A 19,371-nucleotide genomic window follows, 5' to 3' on the forward strand; every position below is an offset into this window, starting at 1 on the left:
GTGCCCCAGTGATTTGTGCCTTGCCCTGTACTGTTTCTTGTTTTAATAGGAAATCATTGTACATAGTAACATCAAGATTGTATGATAATTGACTATAGACTTAGCTCTTCTTAACAATGTCATGATCCAAGACAATTTCCATAGACTTGGAATGGAAAATGCCATCCAGATCCTATGGAGACTAAATGTGTATCACTAACCATTGATATTTTTACCTTTTCGTTGTTGTTGTTATTGGTTGTTGTTTTTTTTCCTTTCATGGTTTTTTTTTTCTTTCTGATCTGATTTTTCTTGCATAACATGACAAATACAAAACTATGTTTTCAAGGATTGCACACATTTAACCTATATCAGATTGCTTGCTGTCTTGGGGAGAGGGGATGGTAAGGAAAGAAGAGAAAAAATTTGGAACATAGTCTTACAAAAATAAATGTTGAAAACTATCTTTACATGTATTTGAAAAAATAAAATACTACTGAATTGGGGGGGGGGATCCTAAATGATCTCTAGCGTTTCTACCAGGTTTTACTTGGTATTTTGAAAGTTTTGGAGGGGCTGGCTTCAAGATTATTTCAGTTTCTCCCTGGAAGTATTGCTGTGTTTGCTCTAAGGGTTATTCACTACCCCATCCTGAGTATCTGCCTCTTTTGATGGGTTGATAGCCAGAACTCCCCTACTCCCAACCCTCCTCCCCCCCCCAAAAAAAAAAAAGTCAGGATATCTTTCATGCCTCTTGACTTGAATGTGGTTTGTTGTGCTTCCTCCAGGTGCATTCCTAGTACATTCCTAATACAGCTCTATATTTTTCCACCATATCCTATGCCTGATTTCATCCACCCTTGTGTTTGGACTACTCTCTCACAGTAGCAAACAAAGCTGATTCATTAATAAGTGCCTGCATTAATCAGTGCACAGTCAGATCTCTCAATGATTTTCTCCCTTTTAAAAACTGTAGTGATCTTCCTCCACAGGAGGCAAATTTTGGAAAGTCACATGATACTAGCATTGAAGTATTCTTGTGACTTATTAACTTATTTAGCAACCTCCTGGTGACATACAGTGTTGGTGGTAGGAAAAATTGAAAAGAAGTATCACTTTTCCGCTATTTCTGGTAGTTATCCTTAGGCTAATCTGCATGGTAACCAAATTCTCAAATTTATAGTTTTGCTACTAGTAGAAACTGAAAACCTTTTCTCTCAGATTTCTATTTAGCCAAGCTCAATTTCTGTGATTCAGTAATTATAATTCATTCTTTTCAGTAAGCTATGTTTCAAGAGCTCAGTAATAATGAAGTATTTGAAAAATGTTTCTGGAATCAATCAACTCAGTCCCTTTCTTGTATTAGTAATTCTTTCTAAAATTACTTTTAAATACTTTATTCAAATGGAATTTACATGAGCAGACATTATGATTAATAATCATGCCCTCCCTGTGGTCCTAAATTATAAGCCACTTAGTAAAGTAATGCATAAAATGACTAGGCTACATCTCTCTCCCCACCTTGGCAAGGAATCTACCAAAAACCTGTCAGAAAATCAATTAAAGAAACTTGTGTTACAATCATGGTTGGCCATTTAAGAATGTGTTAGTGAAAAGAATAAACCAGATAATCTTCTAATTTGCATCTAGTATTTGATGTAAAAATATACTCTTATTAATCTGTTATTTCATTGGAGCTATCCAACAAAGAATTGTTGGGAAGTGCTGATGAAATTTATCGGTTTGCTTCTACTTACCACTCAATATGTAATCAAAAGTGATCCTCTCCTCATTTCTTAACACTTTGAACTACTTTTGCAGTTTTGTCAGTATGTCTTATTTTATTAATGAATGCGTTCATATAAAAAGAACTTTTGAAAAATCTTTATGTAAAGCACTATGCCAAGCACAGGAGTAGGACCATTGGATAGTGCAATGAATAGAGGGCAGGATTGAAGTTAAGAAGACTCATTTTCCTGGCCTCACACTTACTAGCTATGTGACCCTGGACAAGTCATTTAAACTCTGTTTGCCTTAATCACTGAAAAAGGAAATGGCAAGTTATTCCAATATCTTTGCCAAGAAAACTTGTCATAAAAACTCAGATTCTACTAAACAGTTGAACAACAACAAAAACCAAACTAGTACGAAATTGAATCCAGGTGTTACACATGTAGAAAACTCAAGGGCTAATTTCAGGTCATTTATAAAATTTGCTTTGAGACTTTCTACAAGATTTCCTTTATTTATATTTGTCTCTTTGTTGCCACTTGTAGATCCTCTTCTACCACCATAACTCAGCAACTTCTTCTCATTTGATGTTCATTCCATTCAAAAATATAATGAGATCCTGATGGAAATTATAGGCCAGTACACAGGGCATTTTTCCAAAGAGTCAAATATATAGCTTAATGTCTTTCTTTGCAACTCAATTCTTGCCTTTTTATTTATTTATTTATTTTGCTAAGGCAATTGGGGTTAAGTGACTTGCCTAGGGTCGCACAGCCAGGAAGTGTTAAGTGTCCGAGGTCACATTTGAACTCAGATCCTCCTGACTTCAGGGCTGGTGCTCTATCCATTGCACCACCTAACTACTGCCTCAATCCTTGCCTTTTTATAGTTGGGGATTTATGTGTTGATGTCCCCTCCAACAACATCCTGGTTTCCAAATTCACTAGGTTCCTCAACTCTCCTGATCTGTGTATTCCTTTTACCATAGCAATATATAAAGATAGCTTTATCATCAAACCCTGATATCCCATCTTCATGATCCATATGCTGAAAAGGTTCTTACTATAACTCTTTTTTTTTCCATCTCTCCATCTTCTTCACTTCTCATTTTTCCAATCCATCATCCCTTGTGCTCACTTCATCACATATTCAAATTTCATCAGTCCTACTCTGGCCTTACTTTGCTCTTTGAAATATTAATGCTTAAAATTAGAAGAACATAAGCTAGTTTACCTCTCAGATTTGTGGAGAAAAAAGGAATATGTGACCAAAGAAAGACTGGAACTCATTATTGAACACCATAGAGATAATTTTGATTATATTAAGTTAAAAAGGTTTTTTTTTTTTTTTGGTACAAACAAAACTAATGCAGACAAGATTAGAAGGGAAGCAATAAATTGGGGAAAAATTTTTACATTTAAGGGTTCTGATAAAGGCTTCATTTATAAAATATATAGATAATTGACTCAAATTTTTAAGAATTCAAGCTATTTTTCAATTGATAAATGGTAAAAAGATATGAACAGATAATTTTCAGATGAAGAAATTGAAACCATTTCTAGTCATATGAAAAGGTGCTCTAAATCATTATTGATCAGAAAAATGCAATTTAAGACAACTCTGAGATACCACTACACACCTTTGGCTAAAATGACAGGAAAAGATAATGACAGATGTTGGAGTAGATATGGGAAAACTGGGACACTAATACATTGTTGGTGGAACTGTGAACAGATCCAACCATTCTAGTGAGAAATTTAGAACTATGCTCAAAAGATTATCAAACTATGCATACCCTTTGATCCAGCAGTATTTCTACTGGGCTTATCTTTCAAAGAGATCTTAAGGGAGGGAAAGGGACCCACATGTGCAAAAATGTTTGTGGCAGCCCTTTTTTGTAATGGTATGAAACTGAATGGATGTCCATCAGTTGAAGAATGGCTTGTATAAGTTATGGTATATGAATGTTGTGGAATATTATTGTTCTATAAGAAATGATCAGCAGGATGATTTCAGAGAAGCCTGGAGAGTTACATGAACTGATGTTAAACAAAATGAACAGAACCAGGATTTCATTGTACAAGACGATGGCAAGATTATACAATGATCAATTCTGATGGATGTGGCTCTTCTCAACAATGAGACAAGTCAGACCAGTTCCCATGATTTTGTGATGATGAGAACCAACTAAGTGTGGATCACAACATAGCATTTTTACTTCTTTTGTTGTTGTTTGCTTGAATTTTATTTTCCTTGCCATTTTTTCCCTTTTTGATCTGATTCTTCTTGTTCAGCAAAATAATTGAATATGTATGTCTATGTTGAGGAAAATAATAAAGTAAAAATTGTTATCTCTTTAAAAAAAGAAATATTAATGCTTACAGTTAAACAATTCAATTTTAAATTGTCCTCCATTCTCCTATTTCTTGTCCTATTGTCCTGTTATTGTTCATTCCTTTTTGAATTAACTCTGTTACTTTTCCAGAGACAACTTTACTGATGGATGCAATTGGAAGAAACCATAATTATGATTTTAAAATCCACCAACAACTTTTGATATCTGTTTTTAGCTGGCCAGATCCTCATTGCTAGACAACAATCCTTCTACTCTCTCTATCTAGACATCCTTATCAAATTCTTTCCATATCATCTTTTCCAAACCTCTTTCCCTTGAATCTCTCATAATATTAGCACCACCCCACCCCTCCATCTTAGTAAAAGATAATACTTTATATTTTGCCAAAAAATTAAAGCTCATCCTTCATAAACTTCCTCTTCTTTTCAGTTCTTCCCTTCAACATTATCTCCCATTTTTGCATTAGTCTCAAAGGAAGAAGTAGTCTAAGGCCAACCCTTCTACTTATATCATTAATCCAGTTTCCTTCCCTATTGTCTAGCAGCTTGTCCCTTCTATCATCTTTCTTATCTTGATTCTCACTTTACTTACTACTGCCTCCTTCCCTGCTGCCTATAAAATATGCCCCTATCTCCTCTATTCTTAAAAAAAAAAAAAATCTTCAAATGACTCTATCATTTCCTCAAGCTCTCATGCTATACTTTTTCTTTCATTGCTAACGCCTAGTGAAATTCTTTATACTCATTCCATTTTATCATATTCCACTCAGTCCCAATACTTTGCAGAAGTCTTGCTTCTGACCCTACCAGATTGAAATTCATCTTCAAAAGTTTTACATGATTTCTTAGTTGCTACTATTGAAATGAATACTATTATTTCAATCTTCTTCTCTATTGACTACTGTGTAGCATTTGAGATTTTTGAGCAAACTTCTCCTAAACAGTCTTGATTTTCATGTCACTGTTCTTTCTTATCTCTGTTCCAACTTATCTGATCATAGAATCACAAATTTAAAGCCAGAAGGGGTCATGCAGACCAACTAGTTTAACCCCATTATTTTATAGATGAAGAAGCTAAAACTTATGGAGGTTAAATAACTTGTCCAGAGTTAATTGCAGAGATTTTTCCCCTAAATGCCCCTTGGTATCTCAATTTTAAGTGTCTGAACAGAATTAATATTTTCCACCAAAAAAAATCTTCTCTTTTTCACAGCTTTTCTATGTTCATGTCATCACCATCTTCCCTCCAAACCAGTTATCTCTTATTTTTTTCCTTACCTCCATGGCACATAATTAATGAGTTACCATTGTTGCTTCTGCCTCCATGATATTCTATACTCCATCTCCTCCTCTACATTCATAATAACACCATCTTAATGTCATTGCTGAATCATCATATATGTCTCACCTCCCATACATAGATATACCCCAGTGCTCTCTTCTTGGTTCTTTTATTTATATTCTGTCAGTGATTTTAGCCTTATGGATTCAATCTATACATCTTATATAGATAATTTCCAAGTACACATATCTAACCCTTAACGCTGTCCTGAATCCAATCTGTTAACTCCAACTGCTGCTGTTGGATATCCCCTGTGCGTCACAAACTTAACATGTGCAAAATAGAACTCATTATTTTTCCCCCTACATCAACTCTTCCTTCCAACTTGTATTCTATCTCTACAGTATCTGTCTCTTCACTCATATTACAGCCAGCATAATTCAGGTCCTCATCACATTGTGCCTATTGTCCTAATTGGTATTCCTCCCTCCAATCTCTTCTCTTTTCAATTCACCTTCCATGCAATTGCCAAACTGATGTTCCTTAATGTAGCCCACTCTGCTGCACAAAAAACTAAACCAAGACTACTGCAGCTAGATGGCACAATAGATAGAACACTGGACTTGGTGTCAGCAAAACTTGAATTCAGATATGGCTTCAGACATTTTTAGCTGGGTGATCCTGGGCAAGTCCCTTAACTTCTTTCTGTCTCAGTTTCCTCTTCTGTAAAAGTAGCTGTGAGAATAAAATGAGATTATATTTGTACAACCTTTTGCAAATCTTAAAGTCCTATGTAAATACTGACTTTTGTTATTATTACATTGACTCTCTTCTGCTCCTAGGTTGAAGTCTTTCTACATTTAACATTCTTCCTAATCTGGTTGGCTCCAGCTTATCTCTCTAGACTAATTTCACATTTTTTTTCATAGATTTAATATTCCAACTAAATTGCCCTACTTGCTGTTCCTGTATGTAACATTCCATTCTCTGACCTCTGTCTCTGCACAGATTTTCCTCTTGCCTATTGCTTCTCTTTGAAATCCTAGATTATTTCAAAGTTCAGTTCAAGCACTACCTCCTTCAGAGAACTATCCAGATCTCCCCCTATCTCACCTCGTGGTGCTTTCCTCACAAACCCCCAAATTACTTTTTTTTAAATTTTGTATGTATTGTATGTTTATCTTCTTCATGTTCTTCCCTCCCCACCTCAGAAAACTATAAGCTTCTAATTTTTAAATTTATGGTAGTTCTGAAATATGAACCTCATCCTTTATGCCCTCCTATCTCTCTTTTTTTCTTTTTTTTTTTTATTGTTTTCAAGTTTTTTTTTTTAATAATTATAACTTTTTATTGACAGAACCCATGCCTGGGTAACTTTTTACAACATTATCCCTTGCACTCACTTCTGTTCTGACTTTTCCCCTCCCTCCTTCTACCCTTTCCCCCAGATGACAAGCAGTCCTATATACATGTTAAATATGTCACAGTATATCCTAGATACAATATATGTGTGTAGATCCAAACAGTTCTCTTGTTGCACAGGAAGAATTTGCCCTCCTATTTCACAAAACATTGTGACTATGTAATTAAAGGAAAATAGAGAATAAAAAGGTAAATACTATGTTTTTACAAAAAGAAATTAGTTCTTAATCTGAGGTAATGATTTCTCCCCCACTTACTTATTTTGCTTCAGAAATGATTACATACTTTAAAAGTTAAAACTTTTAAATTTAAAAATTTTTATTATGAATTTAAATACCAAATAAAACTAACATTTTCCATATTTATTGAAGATCAGAAAAAGAGTTTCATATAAAAAACTGAATTTCTATTTTGTGCAACTTGCTTTTCTTTTTAATAGTGCAATAAATTCAACTTGTAACTTTCAAATTGGTTTTCCTTCTGTTCACATCTGGGCTTTGTTGTTGTTGTTATTTTAAATAAAGCAAGAGATTTTTTAAAGCAAAAAGCATTTATCTGAATAACAGAAAGTTTTTATCAAGAAGCTTACCCTGAGAAGTTTTCTCATTGAATTTTTGCCATGCAGAATTCTCCAACCTTTTGAATAACCACTCAACAAATTAGGGGGAAAAAATTGCTTTCTAACAATTCAAGCAAATTGTTGGAGCAACTTTTGGCATACTTTACCCTCCTGCATAAATAAGTATAATAGACTCAATTTTTAACTGGTGTTAAACTTGAATGACAATGATAATGATAGTAAAAATAATAAATGAATTCAATATGCAGAAGGCCAACATCTGATTCATTGATGAAGCAGCTAATGGCAAGATTCCAATAGAAAAAAAAACAATCTTTTATTATGATTTTTCTCCTTTGCTCACCAGAGTTTCTTGATAAAGGAAAGCTTCATTACTTCTTTGGGCTTCAGTTTCCTTTTCAATAAAATGAGAGGATTATATTCTAGGAGTCATTCTCCTTTAGGTCTATGACCTTACAAAGCCTTTAATTTCACAAAATTTGCCATAAGAATTCTGAACAATTTTCTTGGTTCAGATGTTTCACCAATGCCTATGGTTATTTTGGAAGATTACTAAATCATTTTATACAATTTTATCATTTGATTACTCATTCTAAAATATTTCAAGTTTCAGACTTTTAAATATGTCATTCCATTAAAAATCAGTCATGGTAGTGTCACCATGAATAGACATTCCTCTTCTAAGTGATTATACAAATTTGACAACATTCCATAAATAAATGGATTTGGCATTGTAAGGAGCACATCTGTTTGCTTATGGGTTAAAATTTGAAATCACTGAATTTTGTCTCCTAGGCTTAGCTGAACCAAAGTGTGACCTGCCAAAATCATTGACCCAGGTTTATTAATAAATGAAGCCATTATGCCTCCTTGAATGTAGTAAAAAAAGATGCCATAAAATCATGTCTTGCATTTTCTTCCTTAATAGAATTCAAGAATTCTATAATCCCATTATTGCCTATAGTAACATAAAGAATCCAAATTCTTCATAGATTTCATCTGAACTTGTACAAATTGTAGTATTATTTCTTTGCAAATCTTTCATCCTATAGATAGCTCCTTCTCAATGCCAAAATAAAATAACCATAATTTCCATCACCTTTCAAACAACATAAAATAAATTTAAGTCAAGATGAAAACTTTTTTTTTCAAGTGTTAAAAATCATTTTTATATGCATCAACAATCTCAAATATACAGACATACACTGATGGTAGAAAATGAAAAAGAATTAAAAAGCCTTTTGATGAAGATGAAACAGGAGAGTGTAAAAAACTGATGTGAAGCTTAGATCTTGGCAACTGGTTCCACCACTTGCTGACAAATAGAAGAAGAAATGAAAGCAATGTCAGATTTTATATTCTTGGGCTCAGAGATCACTACAAATAGCAACTTGCAGCCATGAAATTAAATAACAATTGCTCCTAAGAAGAAAAGCTGTGGCAAAACTGAACAGCATACAAAAAAGCAGGGAAGCAACAAATATGAGCTTGGACAAATTTTGGGAAACAGTGGTGGACTCGCTTAGCATACTATATAGTCCCTAGGAGAGTCACACTAAACTAGCACAACAACAAAGACTTTGGAGGATTGGAATGGTCTCTGTTTGATTTTATAGCAACTCCTCACTTCTACAAATAATAAAGATTAAAATAATTTATATTTATTAATAGCTATTATGTATATGTAAAATATGTTTTACATACAACATGTCATTTTATTATTATAATAACCCTGTGAAGGAAGCTGAGGCTCAGGGGTAAAATGCCTTGTCTATTGTTACGATTAGTAAGGTTAAGAGATAAGATTTAAACCAAAGATTCTTCTGATACTACATACATCTTTGTTCCCATTGTACCTCACTTATTCCCAGCATGCAAATAAAGAAACGATCAAAATAAATAATAAAATCTCAGTCATAAAATCAGAATTATTCCTATTGTGATCAAATAAAAAAAAATAATAGCAGCTCATTTACTTGACCTCTCATTCTAATCTCTTTTTATCTATTTGTGTATAAAATTGCAGGATTTTTTTTTTAAGTTATACTTAAAAAAAAAAAAAAAAAAAAAGAGGTATTTCATGCTTTCCTGGCAATTGTTCACTTTGCATAGGACTGCATTTTTTCCCCTGTAGCATTGTTATTATCCTTCTTTTATTTACCACATATTGTTGTTCAGTCATTTTAGTTGTCTGACTCTTTGAGACTCCATTTGAGGTCTTCTTGGCAAAAGTACGGGAATGATATACCATTTTCTGTTCCACTTCATTTTTAGATGAGTAACTGAGGCAAGGATTAAGTGACTTGTTCAGGGTCACACAGCTAAGTGTCTAAGGTTAGATTTGAACTCAGAAAGATGCATCTTTCTGACTTCAGACCCAGCATTCTTTTTTCTGCACATATTGTTACTTGCCAGTTTGTGTCAATTCTGCCTTCATAACGTCTCTCAAATGTATCCCTTTTATCTTCACATCACCACTACCATAGTCAAGCCTTCATCTTCTCTTTCCTGGACCACTAAAACTTATTTACTCTCAGTTGGTTTCCTGCTTTCAATCTCTTCCTGCCATCTAATCTGTTCTCCACACAGTTGTCAAATAAATCTTTCTAAAGCAGAGATCTGGCCAAACTCTAAAACTCATTCATAAGCTTGGTTTTTAATGCTATTCACTATTTCTTCAACTGACTCTTCCCCACTGAATGTGACTCCCCTTCATGTCCCAGCCAAACTGGACCACTAACTTTCCCAAACTTGACATTGCATCTTCCTTTCTTACAAATTAATTTCCCATGTCTAGAATGCACATCTTCCTCTCAGCCTTTCATAATCTTCACTTTTCTTAACTGATCAGTTCAAATAAAAGCTAATAGTAAACTTTCTCAGTTCTTAGGCTATAAAACTTATCTACTCATCTCTGTCTAAAATTGTTTCTCCAAAGTAAAATGTAAATCTTTTGAAACCAGGGGCTATTTTATCCTTGCCTTTCATCTCTTCTCTTCTGCCAGAACCTAGCACAATACTTTAAACAGGCACCATTTTTCTATTCTAACAACTTCATAGGGTGCCTGTTTTTCTATAGTTCTTTCAGTGTTGCATTTTTGTCCGTTTCTAACTAACTTTGCCAATTTAATGGATGTAAGATAGCACCTCAAAGTTTTTTTAATTTGCATTTCTCAGATGAGTAGTCTGAATATTTTTTCAGATTATTAACTCTCTTTATATGTATACATGCATAAACATGTTTATTTTTAAACTATCATATCTTTTGATTGTTTATCTATTGAGGAATGGTTATTATTCATACATTTGTGTCTGTTCCTTAGGCTGTATTTAATTTCACAATAAACATAAGTTGATATTATTTGAAAATCTTCCTGTACTCCTTGGTGTTATCATAAATAAAAGAAGGCTGTCAAAAAATGACAATTTTGAATTAGTGTTAAGTGTTAGCAGTATAAAGACAATATGATGTACCCTTTGATCCAGCAGTGTTTCTACTGGGCTTATACCCCAAAGAGATACTAAAGAAAGGAAAGGGACCTGTATGTGCCAAAATGTTTGTGGCAGCCCTGTTTGTAGTGGCTAGAAGCTGGAAAATGAAAGGATGTCCATCAATTGGAGAATGGTTGAGTAAATTGTGGTATATGAATGTTATGGAATATTATTGTTCTGTAAGGAACGACCAGCAGGATGAATACAGAGAGGACTGGCGAGACTTACATGAACTGATGCTGAGTGAAATGAGCAGAACCAGGAGATCATTATATACCTCAACAACGATACTGTTTGAAGATGTATTCTGATGGAAGTGGATCTCTTCGATAAAGAGAGCCTTAATTGATCAAAGATGGACAGAAGCAGCTACCCCCAGAGAAAGAACACTAGGAAATAAATATAAACTGCTTGCATTTTTGTTTTTCTTCCCGGGTTATTTATACCTTCTGAATTCAATTCTCCCTGTGCAACAAGAAAACTGTCCGGTTTTGCACAAATATATTGTATCCAGGATATACTGTAACCTATTCAACATGTAAAGGACTGTTTGCCATCTGGGGGAAGGGGTGGAGGGAGGGAGGGGAAAAATTGGAACAGAAATGAATGCAAGGGATAATGCTGTAAAAAATTACCCTGGCAAGCATTCTATCAATAAAAAGATATTTTAAAATATATATATATATATAAAAAATTAAAAATAAATAAATAAATGACAATATGATGTAATAAAGTGCTGTACTTGGAGTTAAAACCTATCATGGGTGATTCAAACTAGTTCCAATAATCTTGTGATGAAGAGAGACATCTACACCCGAGAGAGGACTGTAGGAACTGAATGTGAATCATAATATAGCATTTTCACTCTTTTTGTTGTTTTTTTGCATTTTTTTTTTTTTATTTTTCTTGTATAGCAAGATAATTGTATAAATATGAATGCGTATACTGGGATTTAACATATATTTTTACTATGTTTAACATACTTGGGGAGAAGGGGAGAAATTGGAACACAAGATTTTGCAATGGTTAATGTTGAAAATTTTTCCATGCATATGTTTTGAAAATAAAAAGCTTTAACTTAAAAAAAAAACCTATCACATACTGTAACTGCACCACTCCTGTGAGTCTCAGTTTCCTCATCAATAAATAGATATAATAGCCAGAGCATCTAACTCATAAAAGGCAGCATGGGATAATAGAGCCATACTTGTAGAAAAGCTTGTATTCAGTTTCAGCTTCTGACACTAGCTACATGACCTTGAAGGCAGTAAGTCTGTTTATGACTCCAGGTAATCTTCTCAAACTGAAAGATATAGACTCACTGAGGAATCCATGTAGAGAAGCATTTTCACAGTAAAATACCTGAACGCACGAAACTAGGTGGGGAAAATCTACCTCAGAATTAATTATTATGAGAATTAAACAAAGTAATAATGTATATAATGCTCTGTGCAGATCTTAAAGTACTATTTAAATGTCACTCATGTAATCTTGAGAAAGATATCTATTAAAATGCAGAGTGTAAGCTCTTTGAGGGTAAGAAGCTTACTGTAGCACCTAAAATAGTGATTGGTGCAGAAAAGGCTCTTAATAAATGCTCATTAAATTGAATTAAAATTTATATTTTCATCGGTGATTTCATACATTAATAAAAGTTCTTAAAAATCCTAGGTTTGGGTTTTTGGGTTTTTTTTTTTTTTTTGGTTGTTTCTTTTTGCTTTTTGCTTTCATGTCATGATAGGATCAATGTTCACCAGGGTTCCCTCTCATCCCCATCTAAGCATTAGATTAGATATTCCCTAAAAGGCAACAAAGATGTAGTATTCATGGGGAAAGACTCCCTCAAGCTGTGTCTCCTTTGGTAGTGTTAAAAGTTAATTTTGGTCACCTAGGAGCATTCTGTGGTTGATACTCTAGACTTGGTAAATGCCAGAAGACTTTGCAAATTAACACAACCAATACAGCTGAAGAGAAAGCTTTTCCACATGGAGTTAAGGAGGACTGAGTCTTTAGAAGCTAAATACATACTTGCTGCAGATCCTTGTACTGGTAGAGCTAAAGAAACCTTTTTTAGTCAATTGTTCAGTGACCCTATTTGAGTGCCTCCTTTCATTTTAACATAGGACTTGGACTAATGGGATCCAATTAGCATCATCCTTTAATGTATACTTGTGGATATCCCTGGTGCTGTAATAGCAATTGTAGTCTATATCCTGATTGCTAGGTGGTTTTCCAGCTTTCTGCAGTTTATCCAAAAGAAGGCTGTCAATTTATTAAAGAGGAAATATATTATAATATAACCAGCAGGTAAATATGTATTATATCTAGGATATACTGCAACATATTTAACATATATAGGACTGCTTGCCATCTTGGGGGGGGGGGGTGGAGGGAGGGAGGGGAAAAAAAGAAACATAAGCGAGTGCAAGGGATAATGTTGTAAAAAATTACCCTGGCATGGATTCTGTCAATACAAAGTTATTATTAAATAAAATAAAATTAAAAAAAAAAAATATATATATATATATATTATATATATATATATATATATATATATAACCAGCAGGTGGTGCTGCCCTCAAGCCACTATCTTTTGATATCTTAACCACAGTTTGTTCTGTGATGGTGCTCAGATTCCCAGAGAGATGAAAAGTGTTGCAAACCCTTCTATGTAAACAAATCTGTAACAGTCCGATTATGTCACTTCCCTGCCCGAGAACTTTATGTGCCTACTTGTTGCCTCTAAGATAAAATAGAAACTCAGTTTGGCTTTATGGACTCAGAATCTGGTGCTAGCCTTCCTTTCCAGGTTTATTGTGTACTTCTGCCTTTCAGGCACTCTGTCCCCACTTTGAATTTGACATTCCATGTCCCATCTCCATGTCTATGCATAGACATCTTCTGAGATTAGAATAGATTCACTCCTTACCTCTGCTTAATCCTTAGTTTCCTTTAAGGCCCTGATCCTGTTCTGGGAATGTGTTTTTCTATGGAAAGGCTTTCCCAACCCCCTTAGTTATCAATATTCTCTTCTTCCTTAAATTTTCATGTATGTATTTATCTATTTGCGTGTTCCCTGTCTTCAGTAGAATTTAATTCCTTAGGGTCACTTTTTATATCCCTAGGGTCTAGACTTATCACACTATACTACACAGAGTAGATACTTAACTGATACTTGTGGGTTGGATTGATCAATGTTTAGCAGGACTTTTGACTTCTAATCCTTATTTTCTCTTTTCTATTTCATCTTTTTTTTTCTACTTAATAAACCTTTTTCAGAGAGATACATTTATTTATTAAGCCATAATTTAAAAATAATTTATTTCTGTTCTTTCCCCAGTCTCCAACCCCAGGTATTTCACGACTAAACCTCTCCCATCTTTTTTGAGTGATTGGTTAAAGGCACTTTCCTAGGCATTTAGCCAAAATACTATTCTCCTAATCCCAGTAATGAACACCTCAGGGTACCTCTTCCCTTAGTTACAAACAAAAGATCACTCTATTCCTACCTTCCGAAGTTCCTTCACATGGGTGTTCCAGCCCTGTTGTGGTTGTAATGAAATTTGGTTGCTTTAAATATACCACTATTGTATTGTATTGTATTGTAGTCTATATCCTGATTGCTAGGTGGTTTTCCAGCTTTCTGCAGTTTATCCAAAAGCTAGCTGTGTGACCCTGGGCAAGTCACTTAACTCCAATTGCCTTGCCAAAAAAAAAAAAATCACCTAAATATATACCTCATGTATTCTTCAATGTGGTAATATTTTATACTAAGGAAGTTTAAGGAATTTAAAAACTTTTCTAACATAAATGCTTATTTTTCTTGCCTTTTGAATAAATTGCTATCTTTGTCAATCAACAGAGGAGGCAATTGCCTATATAGTATGATTTGAGAGACCCCAAAAGTGGTTATTGTGCCTAAAATCCCTCATTTGATTCATTCCTCTATACCTTCCTCCTTTTAAAATTCAAATATGCCTGGAACTTTGTGTTAATTAGTTTATTAAAAGATCTCTTCCCAGATAAGTGGGGTTTTTGAAATGGAAAGTAAAGAAAAAGGAAATGAAAGGCATTATAAGATAGCCTTCATCTACTTCACAATTTAATACAAAATGTATATATGTATTGATGAGTAACTAGGTGAAGTTGGTAGAGAAAGACTAAAGTATTGACAGAATCACTCCCAGAGGCAAGCAGTAAAGGGAAACTGACAGACATCAGTTTAACCTTATAATCCTTCCTTGCTAGAAATCCAAGTTGTCAAAACCCCTTTCCTTGCTAACTATATGCTCTGCCAACTCTAGTTCATATTTCCCATTCCTGTTGTCTATTGTATCTCTTCTTTTTGTCTGTAAATAGAAATGAAGGAAAGCTCATGTAATGAGCCCACACTCTCATCTCCTGATTCATCTTAGGTTTCTAGCTACATACCAGTAAGTCTAGAGGAAATATACTAAGTGAGAAGTCCTAGAGTACCACTAAAGTATTCCAAAAGCACTCTTTCATCTCAGATAATTCACTGACAACAGTAGAAAATCCATGTCTTCAGTTTATAAAACTTTGCTGTATACATCGCCTATTTATCATCTTGGACTAAATTATAGGAAACACCCATCAGGTTTATGAGTTTTAGGAGGCACTAGTGTGCCTTCCATAGTTCTGTCTGAGGAAAGGAAAAGGAATAGATGTTCTTCTGATTTTATTCCAGACTTGCTTTTTTCATTCCCCTCTCTCCAATAACATCATACAGCCAAACATGGGTTGTTTATTGTTGTTTTTTTCCCTAGTATAAGGGTGCAAACAGAAATTATAGGAGGAAAGAGAACAAAAGAGCTAACCAATCAAACCACCAGAAATGGATTGATCATTTTTGACTAAAAAGCCTTTCTTCGTAGAAACTCCCCTGTGACTTGGAGTTATAGAGGAAAAGAATGATTTGTAAGCAATCCTGCCAAAATCAAGACCATTCATCATCTCAGCCATACATAGAAGATATCAACTAAGCTTCATCGTTTCTCTGAAAGAAGAGAGATGACAGCAGAAATAACAAACCTAAGCATCAGGATGTCCCCACATTACCAAGATGGAAAATATGTCCATGTACTCTCCTCCTCCTAGCATCTCTTTCACCAAATTGTCTGTTAATAATGTAGATTTCACATCCAGTTCTCTTAGTAGGCCCTATTACAAAACTTCCATTTCTGTTAGATTCCAAAAAGGCTATACTTCAAGGGTTACAACTAGTTAGAACAAGAAGCTACCAAATCACATGCTCTTTACACCCATACCCTCTGGAAACCATTTCACAGATGGGCTCAGCCACATCTTGGCCCTACGTCCTTTCCATATTCCAAGGGTATTGTGAGCCTCTTGTGCCAAGGTTATCTGCTTTACCATCTCTCCCCCCAACTGCTCAATTGAATCTGTCTATAAAACTTGTTCTAAGGTCATTTTATATGCTTCTTGCTATATTATAATTGTGATTATAGCTTTAACTGGTAGCTCACTCTCCAATTCGGGTAATGAGAGAACATTAATGAATTGATGAATGAGTGGATAAATGGAGGAGCATTTACTATATGCTTCCTATATGCAAAGTACTATGCTTAAGAAGTTGAAGAAATATAAACAGAAAAGAAAGACAGTGCCTCTTCTCAAAGAACTTACATTTTAATATTGGAAACAATACCTGTGGAATATTTGAGCTGTAAATCAGATAGAAAAGTCCCATGGTCCTTAGGATTCTGTGACTAAGAAGATGATAATACCCCTTCCTTTAACTATTTCCACTTATAAAATCATATCAGTTTCTGATGTTGATAGTGCTAAGAATTTTTGATGGTGAAAATTTATCCTTCCAACATTTTAATATTTATGACAACACCTTCACAGGCAGTTGCCAGGTTGCATATACATTCCTTCCACAATGTATAGCTGAGGACATTGGGTTAGAAACACTGCTATTTATTTCCCAAGGCTTTTTGCCTCAGGATCCTAGGCTATATGCATCCTAACCTGAAGGGAAATGGTGGTCAAGATGGTGGTGGTTAGACTTGCCTGAAACATGTTGCCTCCTGTTCTCTCTCTGAGGATTCTTTGCTGCTTTTCAAGTAGGCTGGTTTGTTTACTCCATTTATGGCAGTTGGTTGACAGTTGATGGGGATGGCAGACTGTGAGGATTGGGATTGAAACAGGACTGGTGGTTTGAGGATTGTTTCTATGACTAACTGTTGGTAGCAGTTGGTCAGCATTTGTTGTTAGCTATCATAATGAATGTAGATTCCCTCTCTACTATAATTTCTCCCCTCAATTATGGCTATGGGGACTGGGCTGAGAGCAGGTCTCATGGTTTATTCTTTAAGCTCTCAAGAATATTATACTAATCTTTATCAGGATATGAAGAGAGATAGTGGTCATGGTGGTGGTGATTTGACTTTAACAAATTATGGTATATAAAACTAGTGTGCCATAAGAAATGACAAAAGGGAGGGGCAACCCCTAGATGATAGAGAAAAGGCAGGAAGTTTGTGCTCTCCCCATGTTTCCTTGAAACAACTCTAAATGAAACCTCAAAATGAATTCTGGAATTATAGAACCCACAAAAGGATAAGATAAAACAATTTTCCAGCCCAAGATAACTTAGAAGGACTGCAGGAAAGGTCTTTCTCCCTTGAGTAAAAGGAACATGCAGCCAGCTCAGGTAGTATCTGTGCAATCCAGTAAGAGGCCCCAGCACCCACTAGCAATTGAAGCCCCACAGTCTCAATTTAGCAGGCCCTTGAAGGCACAGTGGACCAGCTGTGAGGCCACCAGCCCCAAGGCCAAATCTTAAGAAATGACCTGATCCCTGGTACAAGAAGTTTGGGATAGTGTTTTCTGTGCTCCAGGAGCAGAATTCAACTGGAAAAGTCACAAAATAATCTGGAAAATGAGCAAAACAAAATAAAAAGGAATCCTGACCCTAAAAAGCTTCTTTGGCAACATGAAATATCAAAAGACAAACTCAGAAGAGGACAAGGTGTCAAAAACTCCTGCATGTGAAGCATCAAAGAGTAATATGAAGTAATCTTTTTTTTTTAATAAAACAAAAATTTTTAATAGGCATATGTTAAAAATTAAGATAATACAAAATTGTTAATAGGCACACATTAAACTTAATATATAATATATAACACAAAGATTGTTAATAGGCACATATTAAAATTAACACATAATATATAACATAAAAGTGTTAATAAGCACATATTAAAATAAACATATATAACACAAAGGTTGCTAATAGGCATATTAATAAGGGCATTTTGGGTGGTACAGTGGCTAGAAGGCTGGTCCTGGCATCAGGAAAACTTCTCTCTGGTTGTTGCTCAGTTGTGACAGCCTTGTCCAGCCCTTGTTGTCCCCATTTGGCCTTTTCTTGGCAGAGATCTTCCTAGTGGATCCAGTGGATCCACTTTGTCAGAGATAAAATGATTTGTCCAGGGCTAGGCAGGATGTGAGGCTAGATTTGAATTCAGTTCTTCTTGACTCCAGGTCCTGTGCTCTTATCTCTCTCTCTCTCTCTCTCTCTCTCTCTCTCTCTTTTTTTTTTTTTTTTTTTTTTTTTTTGTGAGTGGGTTGGGGAGGAGACATTTATTTGGTCACCCCAAATACAGGATTTGGAGGCACAGGAGTCAAGGGCATGTTACAGTGTGCCTGACCATGGGAAGCACAATGGCAAGTGAAAAGAACATCGACTCTGAAGATAGAGGACTTGAATGAAACACTTGAGTCTTGCAGTGTATCCTTCAATTTCTCATCTTTGTTGAAGTAGTTGTAGGAGGAGTTGGGTTGAACTGTATTCTCTTACTTTACTATGTTGTCTAGTTTCTCCTTTTTCTACTTCTCTTGATTCCTGTTGTTGGAGATCAAATTTTTTGTTTAAGTCTGGTTTTTTCCTTAGAAACAGATGGAATTCCTCTGTTTCACTAAATGTCCATCTTCTTCCGTGGAAAAAAATACTCAGCTTGCTTGGCTGCATTCCAAGTTCTTTTGCCTTTCGGAATATCGGATTCCAGGCCCTTCGATCCTTTAATGTTGAGGCAGCCAGATCTTGTGTGACCCTTATTGTGGCACCTCGGTATTTGAACTGTTTTTTCCTGGCTGCTTGTAAAATTTTTTCTTTAGTCAGAAAATTCTGAAGTTTGGCCACAATATTCCTCGGAGTCTTTATTTTAGGGTCTTTTTCAGAAGGTGTTCGATGAATTCTTTCAATGCCTATTTTCCCTTCCGGTTCTATTACTTTTGGGCAGTTCTCTTTGATGATTTCCTGTAAAATAGTATCTAGGCTTTTTTTTTCATCATAATTTTCTGGTAGTCCAATGATCCTCAGGTTATCTCTCCTAGATCTATTTTCCAGGTCTGTTGTTTTTCCAAGTAAATATTTGACTTTTTTTTTCCAATCTTTCATTTTTTTGGTTTTACTGGACTGATTCTTGATGTCTCAATGAATCAGTCATTTCTATTTGTTCAGTTCTGATTTTTAGTGAGTTAT

General features: G+C 34.9%; 1 long non-coding RNA gene across 1 annotated transcript in view; it reads right to left on the reverse strand.

Moving 5' to 3' along the window:
* Positions 1-7,066: 7,066 nt before the first annotated feature.
* LOC127551643 (uncharacterized) overlaps positions 7,067-19,371 on the reverse strand; it is a 39,952-nt gene continuing 27,647 nt past the window's right edge. Inside the window, exon 4 of the long non-coding RNA XR_007951144.1 lies at positions 7,067-8,664. This is a non-coding gene — a long non-coding RNA (uncharacterized LOC127551643). The remainder of the gene's footprint in view (positions 8,665-19,371) is intronic.

Source organism: Antechinus flavipes, chromosome 2 (genome assembly GCF_016432865.1).
Source record: "Antechinus flavipes isolate AdamAnt ecotype Samford, QLD, Australia chromosome 2, AdamAnt_v2, whole genome shotgun sequence".
Lineage (NCBI taxonomy): Eukaryota > Metazoa > Chordata > Mammalia > Dasyuromorphia > Dasyuridae > Antechinus > Antechinus flavipes.